The sequence below is a fragment of the Hyla sarda genome, chromosome 1 (genome assembly GCF_029499605.1).
Source record: "Hyla sarda isolate aHylSar1 chromosome 1, aHylSar1.hap1, whole genome shotgun sequence".
Lineage (NCBI taxonomy): Eukaryota > Metazoa > Chordata > Amphibia > Anura > Hylidae > Hyla > Hyla sarda.
The window spans coordinates 91,872,269-91,897,891 of record NC_079189.1 but is presented as its reverse complement, the minus strand read 5'-3'; the positions used below and the strand labels follow the sequence as shown (position 1 = coordinate 91,897,891).

Below are 25,623 nucleotides of genomic sequence, written 5' to 3'. Positions count from 1 at the left end.
AGTTTTGGTGCAAGTGTTGTGCTAAAAAGTTAGGCAGGTGTGTGTATGTATGTATATATATATATATATATATATATATATATATATATATATATATATATATATATATATATAATATGTGTGTATGTGTGTGTGTGTTCTCTATAGAGACTTTTTTCTTCAGAATCTCATTAGAGGGCATTAGAGCACATTGCAGTAGAATATGCTTACAAAGCAATCCTAGATCAAAATCAAAGTACTTTGTATAACATACAAAATGTATCTAAATGTGTCTAAATACTCAACAGATGATGCCATCTTAGCTCAGTCATTTGTAGTTTTCATTACTCTGCCCAGCGTTGTGATCTAGCACCTTTGTTTGGATGCTGCTATTGTTTTTTGTGGCGGAATTACCATACAATGAACTACAGTTCCCATGATTCCTCTCTCATCTCAGGGACATTGGCTCAGATTTACCAATCTGCTCAGCATGAGAAGTGATTGGTTGTTCTGGGAAAACCACAGAGAGCTTCCGTCCTCGGACAGATTGGTAAATCTGGGTAGTTTCCTATATGTACAGCTGCGTACATTCCTTTTCTCTATGACGAGGTGTGAGGTAATGTTAACACTCCACATACAACATGTCTTCATACACTATGAAGATTTTCTATTGACACATAGCTCTGCTGTTCCCTTACTCACTGGACACTGCCCTATCTGCTGCCCAGCATGTGAAACATGACCCCTCTGTATTCTGATAATGGCCTAGTCACCTCTCCCTGATCAAATCACATGCCCACTTGGCCAAGAATGCACATATTTGGGAAAATTAGGAGGGAGCGATATCTACGTAACAAGCATTTGCCCAACTTAAGCAGCTTTAGCGTAGGGTCGGGCACTGGGCACTCCCTGTCACTCTGTGACTGCCGGCAGCGCATCCGCAGGGTCATATATGCTGCGGATGCGCTGTGTGTGACCCTACCCTTTAGGGTTTGTAATAGGGCTGGGCGGTATACAGGTTCATACCAAATACCACATTTTTTGGGCTGCACGATATGAATTTTCCGCAATACCGGTTGGGCCCCTCCCCCTCGGGAATGTATTATCAACCTAGCGCAGCGCTGTACTACTCACGGATATCAAGCACTGCCCTCCTCCTCTTTGTTGGGGGCCGCCGGGCGCTGGAACTCACTGTACGCCAGTGGTCTCCAACCTGCGGACCTCCAGCTGTTGCAAAACTACAACTCCCAGCATGCCCGGACAGCAAACGGCTGTCCGGGCATGCTTGGAGTTGTAGTTTAGCAACAGCTGGACGGCCGCAGGTTTGAGACCACTGCTGTATGCTATATCCCTATGCCCGGGCTGCAAAATAAACTTTTAAAGGGAACCAATCATCAGATTTTACCCTATATAATGCTTGGCAAAGCGTTATATAGGGTAAAATCTTTATTTTCACCATTCCCGGGGGACGCTCCTGCCCCAGGGATGGTGAAGATATGAAGTTATAAACTAGTCACCGCCGCCGCCGTAAGTAGTCACCTGGGCGGGGAGCTCTTCTCACCTACTCCCGTTCTTCTGCAGGCAGCGATGCCCCCTCCGCTTGATTGATGGGCCGCATCATCGTTCCGCTCACTGAACAGACGGAGCAGAGCGATGACGCTGCCCATCAATCAACTGGAGGGGGCGTCGCTCCCGGCCGAAGAACGGGAGTGGGTGAGAAGAGCTCCCCGCCCAGGTGACTACTTACGGCGGTGGAGGTGACTAGTTTAGAGCTTCATATCTTCACCATCCCTGGGGCAGGAGCGTCCCCCGGTAATGGTGAAAATAAAGATTTTACCCAATATAACGCTTTATATAGGGTAAAATCTGATTGGTTCCCTTTAACTCACCTACGTCGGCTGCACGCTGGGCACGTCACCTGTCACCTATCACCGGCCGGAGCGATGGTAAAATCTAATACCTTTACCACATCCAGCAGCTGTGGCTTTTCTTTAAAGTGGTACCCCGGTGGAAAACTTTTTTTTAAATTATTATTATTTTTTTTACTGATGCCAGAAAATTAAACAGATTTGTAAATTACTTCTATTACAAAAAAAATCTTAATCCTTCCAGTACTTATTAGCGGCTGTCTACTACAAGGAAATTCATTTTTTTTTTTTTTTTTGGGGACAGTGCTCTCTGCTGATATCTCTGTCCATTTTAGGAACTGTCCAGAGCAGCATATGTTTGCTGAGGGGATATTCTGGACAGTACCCCTTTTAAGTGTTATATCTTCAAAACAGATGATATAAACAGCTTTACATCTACCAGCACCATCATAGTTCCTAAGTTCACTCTTGAAGGCATGTAACCTCTAACCATCTAGTTACATCATTTTCAAAAATTGCAATATAAGTAAAGTTTTAAAAATTATATAAAGTGTATTTTCCCTAAAAGTTTTTTTTTTTTTTTTTTTACAGCTTGAGACAAGACTGATAAATGTTGGATGTTAAGAAGACCATCAATGCCTTGGGGTAAGTTTCCTAATACAGAGCCTGACAAATGTGTCGAATGTAGGAGCCAAGATGCCGCACATGTAATAGGACGTCACTACACAACGTGACCTTATATGACATCATATGATCGGTCATTATTGTCCCCTCATCTCCTCCTGTGTCAGTAATAAGTGTCCTCTCATCTCCCCTTGTGTCACAGTCATTACTGTCCCTTCATCTCCCCTCTGTGTGTCTGTTATAACTGTCCCCTTATCTCTACCATGTATGTGTCAGTCATTATTTTCCCCTCATCTCCCCCTGTGTCAGTAATAAGTGTCCTCTCATCTCTGCCTGTCAGTCATTATTGTCCTCTCATCTCCCCTTGTGTCACAGTCATTACAGTCCCTTCATCTCCCCTCTGTGTGTCTGTTATAACTGTCCCCTTATCTCTACCATGTATGTGTCAGTCATTAGTGTCCCCCATCTACCCGTGTTGCAATCATTAAAGTCCCCTCATCTCCCCTCTGTGTGTTGGTTATTACTGTCCTCTCATCTCTCCTGTGTGTCCATGTGTCAGTCATTACTATTTTCTCATCTCCCCACCGGGCAGTATTCCAACATAACACACCTCCATGACAACCGCTGCCTTGCTAAAGAAGCGAAGGGTAAATGTTATGAACTGGCCAAGCATGTCTCCAGACCTGAACCATATTAAGCAACTGTGGGGCATCCTCAAATTGTGGGTGGGGAAACGCAAGATCTCTAACATCCACCACTTTGTGTTGTCATCATGGAGGAGTGGAAGAGGACTCCAGTGGCAACCTGTGAAACTCAGGGGAACTTCATGCCCAAGAGGCTTAAAGGGGTATTCCAGTGCTTAGACATCTTATCCCCTATCCAAAGGATAGGGGATAAGACGCCTGATCACGGGAGTCCTGCAGCTGGGGACCCCTGTGATCTTGCACGCGGCACCCCGTTTATAATCAGCCCCCGGAGCGTGTTCTGTGGGAGGGGGTGTGACAGCTGTCACGCCCCCTCCCGTAGGCTTGCATTGAGGGGCGGAGCGTGACGTCACACGGGGGCGGAGGCGTGACGTCACACGCTGTCGGCCCTGTGGTCGCCGGTAATCAGACCTGGAGCGAACATGCTCCGGGGACTGATTATAAATGGGGTGCCGCGTGCAAGATCACAGGGGTCCCCAGCGGCGGGACTCCCGCGATCAGGCATCTTATCCCCTATCCTTTGGATAGGGGATAAGATGTCTAAGCACCGGAGTACCCCTTTAAGGCAGTGCTTGAAAATATTGGTGGCCACAAAAATTGACACTTTGGGCCTAATTTGGCCGTTTCCACTTAGTGATGTTTACCAAGGTTAGATATTAATGGCTGTGTTGAGTTATTTTGAGGGGACACAAGACTTTGTCACAATGTTCATATACCTGAAATGATGCTTTCCTTCTCTTCCTGGTTGAAGTTTGGCCTGTTATTTTCATGCAGGGTTTATCCAGATTAGGCAAAAGCAAAATGCCTTTAAGGTGTAGTTGCCAACCTCATAGGGTTTGGTTCGATGACTCCTGCTAAAGAAGTAACTAAAAACTTTTAAAAGTAACTCGCTGGTGCCAGCACTTTTTTCTGTTGACCATTGTGTATTTTTTTTTGCTCCCTGCTCTTGAAGTTATTATCATCTTTTATTTGCACTCACTCTTCTAATAATCTCATGAGCTTTTCCTATAACTATCTATCACAGGCTGGAGAATATAACATCAGTTTCTCGCTGGGTTGTAATATCAGCATCTCTCGTTGCGACATTGAAGCAGAAATCTAATCCCCCTAATGCTATATTTCAAGATTCATCTAGGGAAATGACTGGATGTGGTGGATTGTAGACGTCTGTCTCTCTATCTGCATGTGTTTATATATGTGCATGTATGTATGTATAATCAAGGGTTCCTCTCTGTAAGGAACACATATGCAGCAGGTCCTGTATGCACCATTAGGGTACATTCACTAGGGATCGACCGATATCGATTTTTTTTTAGGGCCGATACCGATAATCTGTGGAGGTTAGGGCCGATAGCCGATAACTTATACCGATATGCCGGTATAAGTTATCGGCTATTAACCGACCCCCCCACGACACCTCTGCAGATCATTGATTTAAAGAGGGCGCTTTAAATCAATGAACTGCAGTGGCTTTTGCGGTGCCATAGGCCGCCACCGCCACCCGCTTCTCTCCCCCTGCCTGTCCGGGGGTCCTCCTGAGTCCTATCACTGACACCCCCCACCGCCCCAGGTACACTCTACATCTGGCTCCGGTGGCGTCCTCCTGAGCTGTCACTGTGCGCACTGACGGTGATGTTGCGTTGAGGACGTCACTCGTCATTGCGCACAGCGTAAAGCAGGACGCAGCAGGAGCGAGAAGTAACGTGGGCCCCGGGCCCTGGGAACAGGTAATTATAAGACCGGGAATGGGGGAGGCAATGGGGCCGGGGCGGTGCGGTGGGGGGTGTGACGTGATGGGGGGGGGTACAGCGCGGTGCGGTGGGGTGGGTCGGGTTATGGTAATCCTTTTCTGTGAGAAATACTTCATTTTCTTGAGAAATTTCAGGGGTGCCAACATTTAGGACATGACTGTAAATACTTAATACGTAAGTTTGCAAGCCACCATAGTTTTCCATGGAGCTGCTTGCAGCAATTGAATTGTGGTTTACTGGCCATCTGACAGTGAGGAATAGATGTTGATATTTTGACCAAGGCTAAAGCCGGTTTCGGAGTAATCGTTTATCTTCTGCCTTAGAAGCTGTAAGGTAACACCAAACACTTGGCTCCAAATGGTTCAGTAGCTTTACGCTGTCGCCAAACATGAAAATCTAATACCTAAATATGAGACGAGGGGATGGCTCAGGCTGACAAACTGCAAAATTATAGTCTGCTTCTATGCTGTGCTTACTAAAAGGGTCCCCTGGCTTCCCCTGGCCTGCTTGTTATGGAAATACTCGTATTGTGTGTATTCTGTGTTGTGCTGTTCCTCTGTTTATTCTTATTGGAACTGCACGACTTAATAGTCAACTGGGTGTTACCAGTGGGGCTGTGTCCCTATATTGACTGACACCCCCCCCCCCCCCCCAAGAAGGGTTGAGCGTATGCTTTTTTACCATCTTAGACTATTAATAATTGAGGGATAAGCCGCTAGAGATGTCTGGCTATGGTTTACCTCTTCTCTTGTGCCAATCATTCATGTGTGGAGAACTGTCCCTTTATTGAAAGTATAAGGCTATTTTTGATACTGTTGTTTTTGTGAGAGGTTCTGCGTTGCTATTGTATTTGAGAAGGTAACCACTTGCTCAATATTGTTCACATGGACAATATTGGAGTGTGCTGCACAGATGCGTGGGCAGCTCACCTCATTGCAGCAGTGCCCTAATGCACAATGGAGGGGGGCACTATATTTTCCCAGCAGTCACAGGGGTCTTAGGGTCTAGCCATAAATATCTGTGGTCTGAAACTGAAGTTTGAGTTGACAGATGGTAAGACTTAATTTATAGTTTAATTTGAGCCTCTTGTTTTAGTGGATTGAAAAATGCAGTGTGCTGAAGAAAATGTTCTTGGTATTGAGTCCCATGTCAACGATTATGCATATTCATCTACAGTACAAAATAAAAAAAATTAAAATAGCCCTTGTAGCTTGATCAGACCTTGTTCTTTTCAACATATTCAGCATTTTTTCTCTGTTAACATTTTGCTGGATCAGCTCTGGTACTAGTGAATAGGCTCATCAACTCCCAAGCAAAGCGGCCAAAGCTGCTGAAATGGACACCGAGCATCTGAGGTAATCTAATTTTAAGTAGATAACTAATACAGATAAAGCAAGTCCTTACATATAAAAGTAAGAAAGATCTGCTGGGAGCTGTCAATCACTGTCTATGAAGAGGATTGGAGCTTCTTCAGGGTCCTGTACAGTATACAGTGTCCTAAAAAAAGTAAAATGGAGCCGCTAAACCTGGGACAGGTAAATAGTACAGAACATGCAGTACCTCCCTGTATTGTAGAGGCGCTACCAGACGCCAGTCAGTGCATGCACTTCCGTAATACAGGTATTTTACCAGTGAAATGCTCATTCTGATTGTCAGTTTTTCCAGCCATTAACACGATCTAGTAGGTTTAGGTACATTGTAAGTTGAGGGGCAACTCTATTGGCTGCCAGGTTAACCCCATCCCGCTCTAGGATGTATGCATACATCCCAGTTGTCAACATGTTAGCGCAACTGGACATATGCATACTTCCTGGCAATGTGCTGCAGGAGATTGCTGGCGGGACCTGGCTGTCAATCACAGTTGGGGTCCCGCCGCAGCTGCCAAGACCAGGAGCACTCCGGTCTCGGCAGCATTAACCCGATAGATGCTGTGATCAGTCCTGATAACTGAATCTATGGGGTTGATAGGGAAAGGGGGCTCCCCATGTTCACCAATGGCGATTGCGGGATCCTGTTGGCTGCCATGGCAGCAGGAGGCTAGCTGATGTCCTCCTGTCTGCCTAGTACGAAAGCCTGTGAGTCTGGATCGCACAGAGGCCGCATGTCAGTGTGATACGGACAGTTATAATGTGCTGCAGTACAGATGTACTGCAGCATAGTATAACTTGGAAATAAAATAGGTTTTTAAATTAATGAAGTGTAAAAAATAATAAGAAAAAAAAATTCCCCTTTCCTAATAAAACTCTATGCACCCCACAAAAAAAATAAAAATAAAAAGTACAGCTTGTCCCACAAAAAATAAATCCCTCACACAAGGCGGTTGGACAAAAATAAAAAAGTTATGGCTGTCAGAACATGACAACACAAAAAATAGGAAATAAGGATTTTAAGAAAAGGAAAAGTAACATAAAAAAAGCTATATAAATTGGGTATTGCCATGATCGTATTGACCCACAGAATAAAAATAACACAATTTTTACCATACAGTGTATGCCATAAAAAATAATAAAAAAAAGCCAGAAATTTTCCAATTTTTCACAAAATTTAGTTTTTCACAAAAAATGCTTCATGAATCAACAAAGATTTACCACTAATATAACATAACATACAATATGTCACGAAAAAGCAATCTCAGAAATCTTGTTAAGTAAAATAATGTCATGAGGTATTACCTCTTAGAGACACAGATCAGATTTGAAAAATTAGGCTTGGTCATGAAGGTAAAAACAGGCATCGTACTTAAGGGGTTAAAGTAGCTATCTATGCTGCTCAAAAAAAAATAAAGGGAACACTAAGATAATACCTCCTAGATCTGAATGAATGAACTAATCGTATGAAATACTTTCGTCTTTACATAGTTGAATGTGCTGACAACAAAATCACACAAAAATTATCAATGGAAATCAAATTTATCAACCCATGGAGGTCTGGATATGGAGTCACACTCAAAATCAAAATGGAAAACCACACTACAGGCTGATCCAACTTTGATGTAATGTACTTAAAGCTGACAACTGTCACGCCTCCTCCCATAGGCTTGCATTGAGGGAGCGGAGCGTGACATCACACGGGGCAGTGACGTCACAATGCTCCGGCCCCCTTGATCGCCAGTAGTCTGACAGGGAGCGAACATGCTCTGGGGACTGACTATAACGGGGTACTGCATGCAAGATCACGGGGGTCCCCAGTGGCGGGACCCCCACGATCAGGCATCTTATCTCCTATCCTTTGGATAGGGGATAAGATGTCTTAGCGCTGGAGTACCCCTTTAAAACAAGTCAAAATGAGGCTCAGTAGTGTGTGTGGGCCCCTACGTGCCCGTATGACCTCCCTACAACGCCTGGGCATGCTCCTGATGACGTGGCAGATGGTCTCCTGAGGGGTGTCCTCCAGACCTGGACTAAAGCATCCGCCAACTCCTGGACAGTCTGTGGTGCAACGTGTCATTGGTGGAAGGAGCGAGAAATGATGTCCCAGATGTGCTCAATCGGATTCAGGTCTAGGGAACGGGCAGGCCAGTCCATAGCATCAATGCCTTCCTCATGCAGGAACTGCTGACACACTCCAGCCACGTGAGGTCTAGCATTGTCTTTGATAAGAAGGAACCCAGGGCCAACCGCACTAGCATATGGTCTCACAAGGGGTCTGACGATCTCATCTCTGTACCTAATGGCAGTCTGGCTACCTCTGAGAAGCACATAAAGGGCTTTGCGGCACCCCAAAGAAATGGCACCCCACACCATTACTGATCCACCACCAAAACCGGTCATGCTGTAGGATGTTGCAGGCAGCAGAACGTTCTCCACAGCGTCTCCAAACTCTGTGACGTCTGTCGCATGTGCTCAGTGTGAACCTGCTTTCATCTGTGAAGAGCACATGACGCCATGGTGAATTAGCCAATCTTGGTGTTCTCTGGCAAATGCTTAACGTCCTGCACGGTGTTGGGCTGTAAGCACAACCCGCACCTGTGGACGTCAGGCCCTCATACCACCCTCATGGAGTCTTTTTCTGACCGTTTGAGGGGACACATGAACATTTATGGCCTGCTGGAGGTAATTTTTCAGTGCTCTGGCAGTGCTCCTCCTGCTCCTCCTTGCACAAGGCGGAGGTAACTGTCCTGCTGCTGGGTTGTTGCCCTCCTACGGCCTCCTCCACGTCTCCTGATGTACTGGCCTGTCTCCTGGTAGCGCCTCCATGCTTTGGACACTACGCTGACAGTCACAGCAAACCTTCATGCCACAGCTTGCATTAATGTGTCATCCTGGATGAGCTGCACTACCTGAGCCACTTATGTGGGTTGGAGACTCAGTCTCATGCTACCACTAGAGTGAAAGCCCCGCCAGCATTTAAAAGTGTGATTGACTTTGAGTTACATTGTGTTGTTTAAAGGGTAGCTCCCACCATCCTATTTTTTTTCTGTCCCTGCCTATTGCCAATCTATCCCTAACCCCCTCCCTGCTTTTAATTTTTATTTTTACTATATTAAAAATGCTTTTTGTCTGCCTGGCAGTGTGCTCACTACCAGGCAGATTTCCCCAGCAGGCACCACGTCACTGATGCCTGCTGGGGGGGGGGGGGGGGGGGACTTCCGCCCTTAGTACATCTACACAGGGTGCCTCCAGCTGTTTCATCACTACAATTCCCAGCTTGCCCTGACATCTATTGGCTGTCAGGGCATGCTGGGAGTTGTAGTATTGAAACAGCTGGAGGCACCCTGTGTAGATAAACTACTAGTTACATGCGGTGCTAGCCCCCCCCCCCCCCCCCCCAATTACACTTACTGCAGAGTCCGGCAGCGGGCGTGCAGGGACAGCGGCGGCAGCGATGTGCGGGAGGAGTGGCCTCCCAGCCAGTGGCCGGGGAGCCAATGCGCTCGCTCCCTGCCTGTCTGATTGACAGGCAGGGAGCGAGCACAGGCTGAATGAAAAAGGACCGATGCCCGGCCACATCGGTCCTTTTTCTTTCTTTTTTTTTTAATCAGATAGATTTTTTTAAACACAGTTTAACAATAACATACATTCCCCAACAACTCCCCTCCCCCCCCCACACGCAGAACCATTCTGTCCCAACCCCTCCCCACCAAAGCCCTTCAACCCTCATTGTACAGAAGTCATAAACCAGCTCCAGCAAATCCACATCAATAACATAGTTGAATAAAAAAGAACAAAGTAAAAAAAAAAAGAAAGAAAAAAGAGGGATATAAAAACTCAGTCCCCCGAATCCATGGAAAATAACGTTCGCAGTCACATTCCACTAAATTACACACACAGCCATCCTCATACACGTCAGGGGGGGGGAACGCAGCATACCAGGGCACCCCAACATTAGCTCTCTTGTCAACCCTTCCATTCAGAACCACATATTAGAGGAACCATCCTAAGTTAAGATACGTCTGCAGGGGGATCGAATCTCTGCACCCAGGGGCCCCAGACACCATCAAACTTCCTCTCCACTTTGCGCTTAGTATAGATCCCCTTTTCTAGTTTCACTACTTGGGCTACCCTTGCGATGAGATCAGCCACTCCCGGAGGAGAGGATCTGATCCAAAACTATGCGATCAACTTCCTGGCTTGATACAAGATTCTCAGAATCCCAACCTCTGCCAGGGAGGGCTCCCGACCACAGCCTATAAGTCCAAGTAGGCATTCCTTGGGAGCTCTGTTAATGGTCACCCCATACACTGTTCTAATGAGCTGCAGCACTTCAGTCCAATAAGTCAGCAAACAAGGGCACGTCCACATCATGTGTACCAGGTGTGCCTCCAGCTCACTGCAACGCGGACAAGCCGAGTCAGACCGAACCCCTATCATATGAAGAAATGAGGGAGTCTTATATACCCTGTGAATAAAGAACTGTTGAGACAGCCTATTAGATTCCGATAGAGACAAAAATGGGGTAAGTGCCAGCACAGTACTCCAGTCCTCATCAGTCAGGATCCCAAGGTCCCTGTCAAAGGGAAACCCTCATGATGGAAGCCAAGTAGTTCCCCATAAAGCCAGGAAATCAAATCAGCAGAATCACGTTTAGTCACAGTAGATTCCAGAACCCTATTAGACTGTACCTGTAACACTTTCACCCGATTTTGACACGGATCTGTAAATAGCGGTAAAATGAGGAACGCGGTAGGGCAAACTCCTCCCGTATGTCCTCAAATGACCGAACAACCCACTGATCAGCCAACTGACCCATCTCACAAAGTCCCCTCCTCTCCCAGAACTCAGCATCGGCATAGGAATTGAAGACAGGCAAGCCAGGGTTATGCCACAGCGGAGTAAATTTGAAATAACTGGTAATACCTAAGAGTTTTCTCACGTGGCCCCAGAGCTTACACAGTAGGCGAGTCATAGGAGAGGAGTCAGGAGGTCTGGTAAGGGCCCCAATCTCTAAAATGTGTAACGGTATCCTACCCCCATGTTTGGCCATAAACAATCGACCAGTAGGTCCCAATGTGGAGTGTGCTGCCCATCCTCTCACCTGATGCAACTGCGACGCAAGATAATACAACCATGGATTCGGTAATGCAAGCCCCCTGAAGATTTACCCCGCTGTAATGTTTCACATCGGTCTTTTTTCAGGCGTGACGTCACGCCAGGCTGCAGCCGGCCACTAGGAGGGAGACCCCTAGTGGCCGGTTTTCAAATGTAAATGAAACAATTTTAATTTAAAAAAAAAATTATAAAAGTATATTAGAGATATGTTGTAGTACATAAGTACTACAACATATCAAAAAATAAAGTTGGTGACAGTGCCCATTTAAGTGTTCCCTTTATTTTTTTGAGCAGTGTACATGTGATAGCTGTGGGCTGACCTGTCTCACACCTGTCCCCCAAAGCCAAGCTTTCATGTGGTCAAAATGGATAGAAGAGGGTAAGCTGCTGTCAGACTATTCTGGTGTCTTATCTTCCCAAGAACAAAAGGAGTTAATTCAGGAGGCCACAATACACATAAGACATTTCACCAATCCTCCTGAAACCATCAGGAATAATCACCTTCTTTTCTATTGTGACTGGGGCCTTATATATTACTTGTAAAATACTTAGCTTTCCTATCATGGTATTATGAACAAGCAGTTTGACCAGTATGACTAGATAAGCAATTTAATTGGTTAAAATAAACTGTGTTCACTCTCTGGGTCCCAAAATGCCTTCATTATAATTTGCAATTGCCTCAACCCCTTAAGGACCTTTTCTGAATAGGATTTTCTGAATAAAATTCCCAAAGTTTCTGTTTTATTATTTTTCTTCTTATTCCAGCTGTTTGTTAGAATTGTACAGGACCAGAAAAACATGGCTGCTTTCTGCCATCTTATATCTTGTATTGCAGCTCAACTTTGTTTTAGTCGGTGTCCCCCAACCAGGGTGCCTCCAGCTGTTGCCCAACTACAACCCCCAGCATTCCTAAGTTGTAGTTTTGCAACAGCTATGGGCATGCAGGTTTGGGTGAAAACTGGTTTAAGTGAATGAGCTGCAATACCAGACACAAATCTGTGGACATATTTAAGGCCTCGCTCACTCGCCAGAATTTCTGTGCAGAATCCGATGAAAAAAGTTCGCTCAGAAATTCTGCTGCATTATTTTTCATAGGATTCTGCTGCACTGTGCACATGGCAGAATTTCTGCAGCGCAAACATTTGGAATGAAAATTCAAATTCTGGTCTCTGTAGAATGAACAGATGTGTCAATTCTTTCCACGGAATTTGCTTGTTAATGCGTTGCTTTCTATGAAGATGGTGCTACCGGCATCACCTGTAGTCTGGGGAATGTCTGCCTGGATATTTTCCAGGTGGACATTCTCCCACGTGAACATGGAAGATCCTAAACGTACTGAATATTGCAGCCATTTAGAGATTTTTTTTTTTTGGAAGGGGGTTGTCCCTTATTTATAGGAGACTAGCTGAGTACCCGGCGTTGCCCGGTTTTTCCTTCCTTCTTCCTTGTTGGGGAGGAAAATCAACAGAGGAGGAAGCTTTTGACTTCATATCCCATCCCCATATATTGTAGTCATATCCCAACCCCATGTCCCGTCGTCCTGTCCCGTCGTCCTGTCCCGACCCCCTGTCCCGTCCTCCTGTCCCGACCCCCTGTCCCGACCCCAGTGATCCCTCAACTTACAATGGCCTCAACATACAATAGTTTCAACATACAATGGTTTTTTCTGGACCATCGTAACTTGAAACCAGACTCAACATACAATGTACAGACAGTCCAGATCTGTGATACCTGTCACAACTGGAGGAACTGACCAATCAGAATGGGCATTTTACTGGTAAATCACCTGTATTACTGAAGTGCCTGCACTGATTGGCTGTCTGGTAGCGCCCCCTACAGTACAGGGAGGAACTACAAGTTCTGTACTACTACTTACCTGTGCCAGGGTTAGCTGCTCCTTTGGACACCAAGTAAGGGCGGCTCCATTTGGGACACTGGGGGTAGATTTATCAAAACATGTGCAGAGGAAGAGTGGTGCAGTTGCCCATAGCAACCAATCAGATTACTTCTTTCATTTTCCACAGGCCTCTTTAGAGGCCTGTGGAAAATGAAAGAAGCAATCTGATTGGTTGCTATGGGCAACTGCACCACTCTTCCTCTGCACAGGTTTTGATAAATCTCCCCCACTGTGTGTACTGTAGAGGACCCTGAAGAAGCTCCTGTCCTCTACATAAACCATTGTTTCCCAACCAGGGTGTCTCCAGCTGTTGCAAAACTACAACTCCCAGCATGCCCGGACAGCCAACGGCTGTCCGGGCATGCTGGGAGTTGTAGTTTTGCAACAGCTGGAGACACCCTGGTTGGGAAACACTGACATAGACAGTGATTACAGCTCCCAGCAGATCTTTCTTACTTTTATATGTAAGGATTTGCTTTATCTCTATTACTTATCTACTTATTTTTCTTTAATCCTCACTTTTTCCTATTTTCAGATGACATTTTGGTGGCTTCAGAACCAATTACCAGGTTTCCATAGAGTTATGGTCTCAACATACAATGGTCGTCCTGGATCCAATTAATATTGTAACGTCAGGGACCTCTGTATTATAGTGTATGTAGATATATATACTCTCCCTGCTGTGTGTCAGCGAGGTATATGAAGCAGTTAATTTTGGGATTATACGTTGCATGTTGTGCGTTGTTTGGGAAGCCGAAGTTTAATAGATATGACCTTTTAAGGTTGTATTTTGGGCTGTGATTTTGCAGGAAGTCTTTCACAGTGGTGACGCTGTTGGATCACTTTTTAGGTTCAACTGTAAACACGAATTATTACAAAGTGACAAATGTCTTGTTTCCACATCATTTCAACTCACGTGGAGGAATGTTCCCAGGCAGGACACACTTACATGGCATAATCAGAACTTTATTTTCTTTTAGTATTTACCCATACATGTGTGCAATTCCCATAACATAATGCAAATGACTCCCTGTATAAAAAACCAAAACAGTGGGGGTCTGTTGAACACTGCTTGGGTTTGTCGTATATTGCATCCTGTGACTTAAAGGGGTTATCCAGGAAAAAACTTATATATATATATATATATATATATATATACTGGCTCCAGAAAGTTAAACAGATTTGTAAATTACTTCTATTAAAAAATCTTAATCCTTTCAGTACTTATGAGCTGCTGAAGTTGAGTTGTTCTTTTCTGTCTACGTGCTCTCTGATGACACGTGTCTCGGGAAACGCCCAGTTTAAAAGCAAATCCCCATAGCAAACCTCTTCTACTCTGTGCAGTTCCCGTGACAAGCAGAGATGTCAGCAGAGAGCACTGTTGCCAGACAGAAAACAACAACTCAACTTCAGCAGCTAATAATTCTTGAAAGGATTAAGATTTTTTAATAGAAATAATTTACAAATCTTTTTAACTGATTTAAACTGATTTAAATCAGTTTTTTTTTCCTGGAATACCCCTTTAAAGGTGAGGTTTACTGATTTGTGTTCATTTTTCTTTCTTTTGGTTTTTTTCTATCTATCTTGCCCAGATGGTCGTGGCTTTTTTTTCCACAATTTCTCGGAATCAGCTAGACAGCACTAGTTTCCATGCAAACTCCACATCCTTGCTCCCCCATACAGTAATAATGCCCTCTTTTTTGCCCCCATACCTCTTTAATGTCCCCCATGCATTGATAATGCCTCCTAACATCTCTAGGTTGCTGAATGGGTGGGTAGAAGCCTTACAGATAGATACATTCTTTGTGCCAGAATAAACCCTAAAACTCTCCTTTCCTTGTTCCCACACTGAGCACTGGGTCCTCCTTCTGTAGGTAGCATGATGCAGTGATACATTATCTGTGCCTGGAAGACACTTAAAAACTCTCAGGCTGTAGACCCTAAAGTGGTACTCCTCTGCTCAGCGTATGAAACAAACTGTTCCGAACGCTGGAGCCTGCACCGGGAGCTCATGATGTCATAACCCCGCCCCCTCATGATGTAACGCCCCACCCCCTCAATGCAAGTTTATAGGAAGGGGCCGCTGAGAAGCAGAGTTCCCCTTTAAAGGGGTACTCCCACCCTAGACATCTTATCCCCTATCCAAAGGATAGGGGATAAGATGTCTGATCTCGGGGGTCCCGCCGCTGGGGACCCCGCAGTATTGCATGCGGCACCCACCTGTTTTTTTGTGCGGAAGCGCTGGAGGGTCTGAGTCGCGACTACGGGAACGGAAGTCTGTGACGTCAGGACTCCGCCCCCGTGTGACTGTCCAGAGAAGGAGAAAATCCCCATAGCAAACATATGCTTCTCTGGACAGTTCCTAAGATGGACAGCAGAGGTCAGCAGAGAGCACCGTGGTCAGGACATCACAGGAAATGCATTTCTTTTTGGATTTCTCTTTAGTATACGGCCCCTAAAAAGTACTGGAAGGATTAAGACTTTTTTTTATAGAAGTGATTTACAAATCTGTTTAACTTTCTGGCACCAGTTGATTTAAAAAAATAAAATTTTCCACGGGAGTACCCCTTTTAGACACATCCATCTGTCTCCTACTAAAATGGGAAACTGCTTGAAAATGTTGTCACAGAAGAAGTGGAGCAGTTCTTTCTAATGTTCCAAAGAAATCGGTTGCGACAATTGAATTGCACATCAGTGTGGTCTTCGCTCAGATCCTGCTACCAACTCTTACATTATTATTTTGGAGTTAATGGGCGAAATATGCAACAGTATAGCGTACAGCTGCGTATGTCTGAGCTCTAAATCTGTTGTATGTATTAGAACATATTCCCTATATATGCAGACAGTGTGTGTGTGTGTTTAAACCAGGTCTGAACAGAGCCTTAAGGGTGCACACACACCACATTTTTGCAATACAGTTCCCGTATCAGGTTTTTGATGGACAAAAACAAATTCTTAAAACCTGACTAAACTGTGTTAAAACGTGTGTACAAATTTCAACCCGTATATGGTTAAAAAACGTATACGGTTTGAAAAATGATGTCTGGTTGCATCCTTTTTTTAATAAAAGTTTTTAACTTTTCGCTCCATTTTGAATAAAGTTTTGAATAAAGTTTCACTTGTTTGAAATTCCAAGAAAAAAAACTGCAAAGTCAAAAAGCGTATGGTGAAAGCCGGATGGAACTGTACACACATACAGTTCTGTACATTTCCCATTGACTCCCATGTTTAAAAAAAAAACAAAAAAAAAAAAAAAAACGTATACGGTTTTTCACCCGGACCAAAAAATCGTGGTAGACTACAGTTTTGGGTACGGGTAAAAAAAAAAACGGACAAAACTGTATAAGATGCAAAACGGACTAAACCGGATGATGCGTTTTTCATATGGTTTACAATGTAAGTCAATGCATACGGTTTTCTATACGGTTCTGTACAGTTTTTAACTTAAAACCGTATACGGGAACTGTATAACAAAAGCGTGGTGTGCATGCACCCTAACTCTGCTTGAGTCTTGGAATAATCCCCTTTGCACATATGTACATGTCCTGCAGGTGGAGTTGTTGTCTTCAATCCATCTTAAATCATTCTTGACTTTCTTTGCCTGGAATGGTCAAACAAGAAACCTCATACGCGGTGTTATTTACCCTGAAATTACCGGAAACCTACTAGATTACTACCTTGTTACACAACTTGTTATGATCTTGTTTTATCTAGAAGGAATAGACACATATTAGGAAATTCCTTTACTTTTAGGATATCTAATATCACCCTCCTCCAGGCTAAAGAAAACGTTCATATTAACCACACTAGAGTCTCCTCTAAAAGGAAGGGTCTCCCCATATGTAGACAGCTGCTTTGGGGTTACCAACTCTTGAGAACCCCCCTGATCAGCTGTATGAGGAGGCCACGTCACTTAGGTGAGCACTGCATTCTTTTAGTTATTTACATCTGCTGGTACATGCTCACCTCGGCTAGATCAGTGTTTCCCAACCAGTGTGCCTCCAGCTGTTGCAAAACTACAACTCCCAGCATGCCCGGACTGCTTTTGTTTCCCAACCAGTGTGCCTCCAGCTGTTGCAAAACTACAACTCCCAGCCTGCCTGGACAGCCTTTGGCTGTCCGGGCATGCTGGGAGTTGTAGTTTTGCAACAGCTGGAGGCACACTGGTTGGGAAACACTGGGCTAGATATTGCTGCTCTGTTTTATTTTGTGTATTTTACAGGCTTTATGATTGGTCAGTCCTATAGCTTTATAATGGGTTTGTCCTGTTTCCATCAGTCATCAATATTAGAGATGAGCGAACTTACAATAAATTCCATTCGTCACGAACTTCTCGGCTCGGCAGTTGATGACTTTATCCTGCATAAATTAGTTCAGCCTTCAGGTGCTCCCGTGGGCTGGAAAAGGTGGATACAGTCCTAGGAAAGAGTCTCCTAGGAATGTATCCACCTTTTCCAGCCCACCGGAGCTTCTGAAAGCTGAATTAATTTATGCAGGATAAGTCATCAACTGCCGACCCGAGAAGTTTGTGACGAATCGAATTTACTGTAAGTTTGCTCATCTCTAATCAATATGCTAAGAGTTGTACTTCTGCAACAGCTGAAGACACACTGTCTGGAAAACACTGCCCTAGCCACAGGCTATGGAATAACCTACAGATCGGTGGGGTCAGACCTTTGGGGTTCGTGCTGCTCCCATGAACATTGTAGCCTAGAATGAAGCGCACAGTGCAAGCACGCCCGGCGCTTTATTTCTGAGCCTTCAGAACAACCCCCACTGATCTGCTAGTTTGCCCTAATCTGCAAATAGGGGTTAAAGGGGTATTCCAGAAAAAAACTTTTTTTTTTTTTTTATATACATCAACTGGCTCTAGAAAGTTAAACAGATTTGTAAATCACTTCTATTAAAAAAAAAAATCGTAATCCTTTCAGTACTTATGAGCTTCTGAAGTTAAGGTTGTTCTTTTCTGTCTAAGTGCTCTCTGATGACACGCGTCTCGGGAAACACCCAGTTTAGAAGAGGTTTGCTATGGGGATTTTCTTCTAAACTGGGCGTTTCCCGAGACAGGTGTCATCACAGATTACTTAGACAGAAAAGAACAACCTTAACTTCAGAAGCTCATAAGTACTGAAAGGACTAAGATTTTTTAATAGAAGTAATTTACAAATCTGTTTAACTTTCTGGAGCCAGTTGATATGTAAAAAAAAAAAGTTTTTTTCCTGGATAACCCCTTTAATGTTGTAAAATGAGAATACCCCTTTAAATGACAACCGAAACCGGATAAAAGAGAATTAACAAAAGTGAGAACAGTCTTTAAATAGACAGCCAACACACACTTTAGTTTGTTGGTCTAAAGTGAGTTTCTTAATCTACTACGTAGACAGGAACGTTAACTATACCATGCTGGCTGACTACAACTAGTTACAGTTCAAAAGTTTTCAAATCAACTGGTGCCAGAAAGTTTAGATTTGAAAATGTCTTCTATTTATAAATCCTAATCCTTCCAGTACTTATTTGCTGCTGTATGCTCCAGGGGAAGTCATGTAGTTCTTTTCACTCTGACCACAGTGCTCTCTGCTTCCATCTCTGTCCATGTCAGGAACTGTTCGGAGCTATGGGGATTTGCTCCTGCTCTAGACAGTTCCTGAAACGGACAAAAGGCAGAGAGCACTGTGATCAGACTGGAAATAAAGTAATGAAAGGCTCCGGTGGAAAACTTTTTTTTATTTCTTTTTTTAAATGAACTGGTGCCAGAAAGTTGAACAGATTTGTAAATTACTTCTATTAAAAAAAAAAATCTTTATCCTTACAGTACTTATTAGTGGCTGTATATTACAGAGGAAGTTATTTTTGTTTTTGGATTTCTTTTTTACTTTCCACAGTGCTCTCTGCGGACACCTCTGTCTGTATCAGGAACTGTCCAGAGCAGCATAGGTTTGCTTTGGGGATTTGTGCCTGCTCTGCAAGGTTCCTGACACGGACAGAGGTGTCAGCAGAGAGCACCGTGGACAGAAGAAAAAAAGAAAGTAATTTTCTCTGCAGTATATAGCTGCTAAGAAGTACTGGAAGGATAAAGATTTTTTTTATAAAAGTAATTTACAAATCTGTTTCACTTTCTGGCACCAGTTGATTTAAAAAAAAAAAAAAAAAAAAAAAAAGTTTTCCACCGGAGTACCCCTTTAAGATTTTTAAATAAAAGAAATTCATAAATTTGTATCATTTTCTGGCACCAGTTCAGAGGAAAAAAAAGTTTTTCAATGGAGTGCCCCTTTAATACCCACATGTGCAGCTGGCTAAACAATGAGCTCCTAAGCTGAGGTTAATGGAAGCCAGCATGGTATATTTATACTGTATCTAATACGGGGGATTTTGAGCTATATGTCAAAAAACCAGAGTTCCGATTGTTATGAAGAATGATAAAAAAATTAACCATTAAAGGAAAGCAGTCACCAGTTCACCCGCATTATAACCCAATAAACTGGGTTATAGTGCACAGGAGACCGATGCGGGGTCTCGGACTCCTATACCTACCTGCAGTTCGGAGCCCCGATCCCCCGAAGGTCCCCTCTTCCAGCACTGATTTGTGCTTTGAGGTGGGCCCACCGTCTAGATTTATATATTCATAAGCGCTGGTCACGTGAGCGCTCGTACCTACTGAGCGCTCACATGACCGGCGCTTATGAATATTTAAATCTAGCCTGTGAGCCCACCTCAAGAGTGCAAGTCCGTGCTGGAAGAGGGGGACCTTCAGAGGAGCGGGACTCCGGACTGTAGGTAGGTACAGTGATCCCTCAACTTACAATGGCCTCAACATACATCAGTTTCAACATACAATGGTCTTTTCTGGACCATTGTAACTTGAAACCAGACTCAACATACAATGTACAGACAGTCCAGATCTGTGAAATGTCAATGGCTGGAAGAACTGACCAATCAGAATGGGCATTTTACTGGTAAAACCCCTGTATTGTGTAATCACTGAATTCCTGTCTGGTAGCGCCCCCTACAGTACAGGGTGGTATTACATGCTCTGTACTACTCTTCAAGGGGTACTCCGCCCCTAGACATCTTATCCCCTATACAAAGGATAGGGGATAAGATATCAGATCGCCGCGGTCCCGCTGCTGGGGACCCCGGGGATCGCTGCTGCAGCACCCCGCTATCATTACTGCGCAGAGTGAGATCGCTCTGCACGTAATGACGGGCAATACAGGGGCCGGAGCATTGTTACGTCACTGCTCCGCCCCTCGTGACGTCACGGTCCACCCCCGTCAATACAAGTCTATGGGAGGGGGCGTGGCGGTCTTCACGCCCCCTGCCATAGACTTGCATTAAGGGGACGGGCCGTGATGCCATGAGGGGCGGAGCCATGACGTCACGCTGCTCCGGCCCCTGTATCGCCCGTCATTACGCACAGAGCGAACTCGCGCTGTGCAGTAATGATGGCGGGGTCCCGCAGTGGCGATCCCCGGGGTCCCCAGCAGCGGGACCGCGGCGATCTAACATTTTATCCCCAATCCTTTGTATAGGGGATAAGATGCCAGGGGCGGAGTACCCCTTTAACCTGTGCCACAGTTAGCTGCTCCTTTGGACACCAGGTGAGGGCGGCTCCATTACATTTTTAGGACACTGTATACTGTACAGGACCCTGAAGAAGCTCCTGTCCTCTACATAGACAGTGATTACAGCTTCCAGCAGATCTTTCTTACTTTTATATGTAAGGATTTGCTTTATCTATATTAGTTATCTACTTATTTATCTTTAATCCTCACTTTTTCCTATTTGTCGGATGACATTTTGGGGTTTCAGAACCAATTACCAGGTTTCCATAGAGGTCTCAACATACAATGGTTTCAACATACAATGGTCGTCCTGGAACCTATTAATATTGTAACTTGAGGGACCTCTGTATAGCAGTAATTGACCCTGCATCGGTCTCCTGTTCACCCGCACTATAACCCGGTGTATCGGCTTATAGTGCGGGTTAACGGGTGACCGTTTTCCTTTTAAGTCGCTCAAAATTTGGTACCTATTTAGATTTAAAAGAAGAAAAAAAAAGATTAGAAAAGGGGGTGTACTTGTCTGTAAAAGTTGTGTTTGGAAAATAGCAATAAGGATGTATGATGTGGTTCACCTTGTCATGTGTTCTAATTGTTGAATTGTGGTGTCACTTCATACATTGTTGAATTGTGGTGTCACTTCATACATGGATTGTTGAATTGTGGTGTCACTTCATACATGGATTGTTGAATTGTGGTGTCACTTCATACATTGTTGAATTGTGGTGTCACTTCATACATAGATTGTTGAATTGTGGTGTCACTTCATACATTGTTGAATTGTGATGTCACTTCATATATGGATTGTTGAATTGTGGTGTCACTTCATACATGGATTGTTGAATTGTGGTGTCACTTCATACATACATTGTTGAATTGTGGTGCCACTTCATACATACATTGTTGAATTGTGGTGTCACTTCATACATGGATTGTTGAATTGTGGTGTCACTTCATACATTGTTGAATTGTGGTGTCGCTTCATACATAGATTGTTGAATTGTGGTGTCGCTTCATACATAGATTGTTGAATTGTGGTGTCGCTTCATACATAGATTGTTGAATTGTGGTGTCCCTTCATACATAGATTGTTGAATTGTGGTGTCGCTTCATACATAGATTGTTGAATTGTGGTGTCGCTTCATACATAGATTGTTGAATTGTGGTGTCGCTTCATACATAGATTGTTGAATTGTGGTGTCGCTTCATACATAGATTGTTGAATTGTGGTGTCCCTTCATACATAGATTGTTGAATTGTGGTGTCCCTTCATACATAGATTGTTGAATTGTGGTGTCCCTTCATACATAGATTGTTGAATTGTGGTGTCGCTTCATACATAGATTGTTGAATTGTGGTGTCACTTGTATTAAATTGTTAGAATCTTTTTTTGAATTGTTGGACTGTTGAAATTGTTGAATTACAATTAGGAAACTATGTTAAGTAACTTTGCCCACACTTTGATGAACTTATCTTGTACAAATCATGTGGGGGAGATTTATCAAAACCTGTGCAGAGGAAAAGTTGCTGAGTTGCCCATAGCAACCAATCAGATCTCTTCTTTCATTTTCAGAGGCCTTTTAAAAAATAAAAGCGATCTGATTGGTTGCTATGGACAACTCCGAAACGTTTACTCCGGACAGGTTTTGATAAATCTTCCCTCATGTCCAATTCACATTCTATGACCCCTCCAGTAGTGCTGGCTGCCCAATTTAGCTAACCTCACGTATCCCAGAAACCTGTTCTGCTGATATGTGTGAAAGGTACAGGACTGTACAGTAGTGTAGAAAAGTTTTGTCCTTATGTGCTAGGACAGTGTCTGCCAACCAGCGTGCCTCCAGATCTTGCAAAACTACAACTCCCAGCATGCCTGGACAGCCAAAGGCTGTCCAGGCATGCTAGGAGTTGTAGTTTTGTAACATCTGGAGGCACCCTGTTATGGAAATACTGTGCTAGGATTTAAAGGGGTACTTCGGTGGAAAATTTTTGTTTATTTTTAATCAACTGGTGCCAGAAAGTGAAACAGATTTGTAAATTACTTCTATTAAAAAAAATCTTTATCCTTCCAGTACTTTTTAGCAGCTGTATACTACAGAGGAAATTCTTTTCTTTTTGAATTTCTTTTGTCTCTCCACAGTGCTCTCTGCTGACACCCGATGCCTGTATCAGGAACTATCCAGAGCAGGAGAAAATCCCCACTGCAATCCTATGCTCTGGACAGTTCCTGATACGGACAGAGGTGTCTGCAGAGAGCACTGTGAACAAGACAAAAAAGAAATTCAAAAAGCGAAGAATTTCCTCATACAGCTGCTAATAAGTACTGGAAGGATAATGATTTTTTAATAGAAGTAATTTAAAAATCTATTTAAAGGGGTATTTCAGGAAAAAACTTTTTTAATTTATTTATATATATATATATATATATATATATATATATATATATATATATATATATATATATAATATATGTGTGTGTGTGTGTGTGTGTTCTTTTCAGTCTGGAAACATTGCTCTTTGCTGACATCTCTGCTTGTCTCTGGAACTGCATAGAGTAGAAGAGGTTTGCTATGGGGATTTGATTCTGCTCTGGACAATTCTAGGTGTCATCAAAAGAACTCCTCAACTTCAACAGCTCATAAGTACTGGAAGGATTAAGATTTTTTTTTTTTTAATTAATTTACAAATCTGTTCAACTTTCTGGAGCCAGTTGAGATATATATATATATATGTATATGTATATATATATATATATATATATATATATATATATATATATATGTGTGTGTGTGTGTATATGTATGTATGTGTATATATATATATATATTAGGGATGTAAGAAAAAATCGATTCGCGCGATTATCGCGATTTTTTGTTCTGCGATACTGAATCGATTTTAAAATTCTGAGAATCGATTTTTTTTTTATAAATTATTATAATTAACATTTACTGTATTTCACTCACTGAGTCACAGTCCTATTTGTCTGTCTTATTTTTTTTTTATAACACTTAAACTCCTGACCACTAGTTGGCAGTGTACCTGTTATCAGCTCTGTCCCACTCGCAGGCTGCTACCGCGAGACTACAGACTACAGAACAAACAGGAAGGAGAACGTACGCATTCACAGGACAACTCTCGCGGGATCTTGTTCTTTCTCAGCTAGAATAAGTTTCCCCAAGCTTTTAATAGGGAATATCGCGATATATCGTGATATATCGCCAACATGACAGTATCGCGATATATTGCGATATATCGAATCGCCACCCTGGTATCGCAATTCGAATCGAATCGCCAAATTATTGGCGATTCACACCCCTAATATATATATATATATATATATATATATATATATATATATATGTATATGTAAAAAAAAGTTTATTCCTGGATAACCCCTTTAACTTTCTGGCACCAGTTTATTTAAAAAAAAATAAAAATTCCACCAGAGTACCCCTTTAAGCTAAGGTGTGTCTGTCAGCACAATGCAGATGGATCCGCTCTTCATATCTGGATGTGGAGCTCTGGCTGTAGAGTAGCTATGTATGCCAGGTAGACATCTTTATATTCCTGTATGTTATGCAGTGACTACTTGAATACGTTATATGTCCCAGTAATTGATGTATATGTTCCTCTCCTCTCTAGCTGCTGCAGCTCACTGAGTTCTGATGGTTCCTCGCCTGGCTGCCTACTCAGCTCTTCTGCTCCGACTTCCCGAGATTAAGATAGATGCACTGAACTCCAGCAAGGCGCCTCCACCTGACTGCAAGCATGTAAGCAGACTACTGATGACACTTTTTACACCAATTCTAGCTATTCTACCTTTCCCCTTAAAATAAAGATAAAGCTTCAATTTATCCTCTTCTGTAAAGTTTTTTTCCTCAGATAATTATACATTTTATTTTTCACTATTTCTTGCTTTAAGTGAATGAAAACAATCTTGTTTTTATCATGAGGCTGAAACCTGTAGATACTAAATACTGCCCACAACTGAGTGGTGGATACATTAGCCTCAAGGTAAATACACAACTCTTGGTGCTCTCCCATTAAAGACAGAAACGCCCAAACTGACCAAAGTGCTAATGAATAGAAATGTGCTGACGGTTAACTGAGGAAAATCAGACATTGCTTTTTAATTGTGATTCAACAGAATCATTAAAGGAAAAGTGTGGTGAAAACTACTGCTTCCGTATCCACAGGATAGGGGATAAGTGTCTGACTGCGGGGGTCTGAACGCTGGGACCCCCCGCGATCTCCTGCACGGGGTCGCAGCTCTGCCGCAGATCTCCCGTGCAGGAGGCGTGTCGGACGCAACAGGACGTTGTGGTTGACACGCCCCCTCCAAAATGCAGCGTTTGTGCCTCCCCGCCTCTACCATAGAGCTGTATGGGGAGGGGTGTACAGTCAATCTCACTGAGGTCAACGTTATGCAATTAGCCGGCGTACAGTGCGGCAATGCAGGGGCCTCATTCGGGAGATCGCAGGCAGTCCCAGCGGTCAGACCCCCCACGATCTGACACTTATCCCCTATTCTGTGGATGGGGGATAAGTTGTTTTCGCTGCAGATGTCCTTTAAAAATAAAACATATATATATATATATATATATATATATATATATATATATATATATATATATATATATCTCTGGCCTGGACAAGAATGATGGTTCTTGAACATAAACTTTGTTGCACAACCTTTTGATGCAGTCACTGTGATCTGTTGATATCTTGGGGTCTATTCTCATGGCAGGATTACCGC

The 25,623-nt window shown here is 43.4% G+C and overlaps 1 protein-coding gene across 1 annotated transcript in view; it reads left to right on the top strand.

Moving 5' to 3' along the window:
• FRYL (FRY like transcription coactivator) overlaps positions 1-25,623 on the top strand; it is a 358,656-nt gene that overhangs the window by 54,963 nt on the left and 278,070 nt on the right. The window contains exons 2-3 of the mRNA XM_056557831.1: positions 2,439-2,492; positions 24,510-24,637. The gene's annotated coding sequence lies outside the window, so the exon portion shown is untranslated. The remainder of the gene's footprint in view (positions 1-2,438; positions 2,493-24,509; positions 24,638-25,623) is intronic.